At 36.6% G+C, this 4,181-nt stretch overlaps 1 long non-coding RNA gene across 1 annotated transcript; it reads left to right on the forward strand.

Annotated features, from left to right (window-relative positions):
* The first annotated feature begins 541 nt into the window (after positions 1-541).
* LOC114394949 lies at positions 542-3,044 on the forward strand. The gene is made up of 3 exons (XR_003662888.1): positions 542-706; positions 767-867; positions 2,965-3,044. It is a non-coding gene; the product is annotated as an uncharacterized LOC114394949 (long non-coding RNA).
* Positions 3,045-4,181: the final 1,137 nt, after the last annotated feature.

The following is a 4,181-nucleotide window of genomic DNA, read 5'->3' on the forward strand; positions in this document are numbered from 1 at the left end:
AAGTAGATTGGGCCAGAGATGCAAGAGAAGGCCCTAGGGTTCTTATGAGCCTTAGGGTAGATTTCGGGCCCATGGGCTAAGTACGAGCCCGCTTATCTTTGTAAATATTAGATTAAGGTTTCATTATTTTTGGGCCTTGTATTTAGGGCTCCATAATGTAGGTAGGGTACCCTAGAAATATAGGATTTTTCAGCCCTTGTATTTTAGGGCACCTAGACTAGTTTTTGTATTAGGGGTAGTTTTGTAATTTCACATGCACTAAGTGGATATTTGATGTGTGTGGTTGGAAATAAATTTAATTGAATTGGTAGAAGCCCAATCCAATTAAATTTTAGAGGGGGAGGTGAGCATTTGCTTACTACACCCCATTGCCACATCATATAGTCACACTTTGTGCATGTCCTTCATGCTTTTCATGCCTCATGACACCTAAGCACACTTAGTGGAGAATCTTGGAATTGATCTTGGATTAGTGGGCTGAACCATAACTAAAATTCACTAATCATAACTAACATTTGCTCACTTTTGCAGGTCGAAGAAAACTAGGAAAGGAAAGAGTCCCGGAAAGGGTACTCCCAGGGTGTTCTTGTTGTTTCTCCTTTTGCCTGAGTTGGTGTTTGTCGCAAATTGGGCTGTGCTTTCGTGACTGCAACCACATTGTTGAGTTCGCGTTTGTGGAGTTCGTGTCTGGCACTTATCTTTTGAGGTACGTCCTTTGGTTTTAACATTAGGCGTTCCTCATTTGAACATTTGCTCACTTTCGCAGGTCGAAGAAAACTAGGAAAAAATCGAGTCCCGGAAAGGGTGGGACTCGATTTTGGAAGTCCATTGTGCTTGGCTTTAAGACTCCCAGGGAAGCCATCGAAGGTATGTCTCTGTTGTATGTTAATGATGAAAATCCATTGTTCAATGGTATGTCTCTGTTGTGATGTTTCGAAACCCTAGTTAGACTAACTAATATGATTGATATTTGAGTAAGCTGAGACTAGGAAATATGATTATTTTTCCAAACAATATGTTTTGTTACCCGTTCATGTTTCTGTGAATTTGGAGATTTAAATTAGACTAAGACGATACTAAGTCATTATAGTTGCTTACAAGTGCTATGAGACATGCTGGAGGGATTTCAAAATGGGGTCCCATTCTCCTGTCCAGTGTGGTGCCTTGTCTGATAAAGAGTGTAGTGGTTTGAGCTATGATGATGCTTGGAAGGCATTTTTTTTTTTGGAAAGCAAAGATAATTAATATTAGAATAGATAAAGTACCAGACAGAGCTAATTTAGACTCAGGAATGCATGTTTTTCCTTTCCATTATGATGACCCTTAAGTCAGCCCACCAAGTAGAGAAGTATAGCTTTCTAGGCCCCTGACCCAAACCCCTCCAACCATTGTATTTAGAAACCAGAATCTTGTTCCAAAGTTGGTCTGGTTTTTTTTTTGCACAGTAAAAATTAATTATATTAATAATAGTTCAGTACTAGATGTACTGAAAATAGCAAATAGATACAAAGGCAAATCCTGCCAAACCCAACTACTATAGATTTTTTTTTTCTCAGCAAATATAATTATATTCATATATAAGAGGCCCATTGAGTTTATGGAGTGGTTCTGTTGAGTACTCACTTGGTACAATGCTGGGTATTTGTCTTGTAGGGTTAAGTCTCCTACTCTCCATTTATCCTTCCAAAACCTAATCCGGACCCCATCACCCACCTTCCACCTCATATTATTGATGAGACTGTTGCTATGCTGCTGCTGGAAAACAGCTCTTAGATCCTTCTACCAAGGGGAGAAGTCTACACTATTTCTACCATAACATAAAGCATTCCACCCACCATATATATTTGGACATCAAGAGTCTAGCCCAAAGCTGGTTCTGGTTATTTGCCAAGTCCCATCCCCATTTACCAATCAAGGCCTCATTAAACTTGGACATATTTTTAACCCCAAGCCCCCCTTTGTTCTTGGGAAGACAAACAGTATCCCAATTGACCCACTGTATCTTGGCTGCCTCAGAACCTCCTCCCCACAAAAAATTCCTCTGAATAGAAACTACCTTATGCACCAGATTTTTAGGGATAAATAGGCAGGGTTGTTAAGACAGAATTGATGAGGGTTATCCTGCCACCTTAGGCATATTGCAGAATATTAATCTCCTCTTTTTTTTTACTACATAAATCAAGTATTGATTTTTTGTGTATTTTTAAGATAAAAAATTAATTAATTAATTAATTTTTTTATAAAATATTAAAAGAACTAGCTAGTATGAGGATATTATAAAAAATAATAATAACATCACTCTTCTTAATTCTCTTTTGTTACACTATTTTCTAAAGTAACAGGGTATTTTCTAGAAAATGTCACATCTCGTTGATACAATAATGTTATTTTGACCATTCGAGGCTTTAATCCAACATCTAGCACCATCACTCTTATATAATTGTTGTATTTTTTTTTCTTAGCCTTTCACACTAGACACGTTACCTGGTGCTGATAAAGACTGCCACCGGTTTAGTGGAAATGCTTAGGCTCACCTTCATTTAAAGTTTGGGTTGATTTCAATTTTCAATCAGGAAAAGTATAAATAAAAAATAAAAAATAAAAAATCAAACTGTATTTTCAGTCTATATACAATCTATGTTGAGTGCCAAAGTTTTCACTTGCCACCATCTCTTTCCACCCGTGTCAAGCCACTTGTGTGTTGTCTGATTCATTTTCCTTGCATACAAAAATTTCCGCTGTAGTTGTTAAATTTTCCCATTTTGCATCTCATATATATTATTGGAGCAGCAGGGCTTTGTACTCTCATGTTAGTTGCTTAATTTAGCAACCGATCATGTCTTGAAACCATTCATTTTGATTTTTTTATGGGAGTAATTTTTTTATTAAATATATTTAACTACAAAAAATATCTTAATGGGAGCAATCATCTCCTTATAGCTTTATGTGGATCCGTCCATGCAGGTACATGATTCCTATTTGTTGTGAGAGTGAAATGATGGGCAGCAGCAGCAAGTGAGGTGAGTTTATATTTCCTTTTTTTTTTGTCTTTATCTTTGTTAGTTTGTTATATATTTTATATTTTATATGTTTGAGTTTTAAATGTGTAAAAAATAGAAATAGAAAGGTCTGCTGATTGCTTATTAAATACAAAGTAGGATATTTTGCTTGTAGAGTTAAATTATCCCCCAGCCACACAATAGATAGGCTTCTTTGCTTCCATTTTGCCCCCCATAGATAGTATCGCCACTAGGTAAGGCTGATAAAACTGAATTAATGAGAGTGATTCTGCCCCCATAGATAGGCTTCTTTACTTCCATTTTGCAAGTTTGGCTTCAAACTTCCTTATAATAGGCTGCCACACAATCCCTTGAGTTGTGGAACTCAAGGATTGCTTCTGCTTATGGATTTCATGGTCAAGGACAAGAAGCAATCAAGGTTTTCAATGAGATGGAACAAGAAAATCTGCCAGAAAGTGAAGTAATATTCTTAAGGTATTTAGCTGGGCATATATGTATTTCTATGGTTTTGTGCAAGGTTGATTGCTATCTGTCTATCTACGTGTTATCAGCTAGTACTATAGTGTATATCGTTGTTTATGGTTCAGATGGCTAACCAAAGAGGAAACGGGTTTTGATGACGTGTCTTGTGGAGGGACATTTGCTGTACTATAGTGTTTTTGGGAAAGTATGCATGACAGCAACACCTTAAGGGGAATGGCATACAACTGGTTTTGGTAGTTGTTAAAGCCTTTTTTTTTTTGGAAGGCAAAATATATATATATATATATATATATATATATATATATATATTATTAATAGGCAAACCAGTACCAGTGGTACCATAAAAAGAGATTACAAGGCACCTAAGTGCTACCCTCCAAAATAACAACCCACCCTAATATAACAATAGTATGAAAGCCTAGTCAAACTATCCAAAGGAATTCGATATATTGGAAGACCAATGGTTGAAGCTGATATTGAAATCTTTTTCTTTAGCCTTCAGCCAGGACCAAACTAAGAAGATAGCATGATCCATGACTTTATAGGGATCAAAAGGTTTTCCTTGGAAAATCAGTTTGGTTCCTATGCTGCCATATAGAGCTAGTTAAGGCAATCCACCACCCACACCTTGTATTATGATTCACAAGTTCCCCAAAGCCTTCACAGAATTGAATAAAG

The sequence above is a fragment of the Glycine soja genome, chromosome 18 (genome assembly GCF_004193775.1).
Source record: "Glycine soja cultivar W05 chromosome 18, ASM419377v2, whole genome shotgun sequence".
Taxonomy (NCBI): domain Eukaryota; kingdom Viridiplantae; phylum Streptophyta; class Magnoliopsida; order Fabales; family Fabaceae; genus Glycine; species Glycine soja.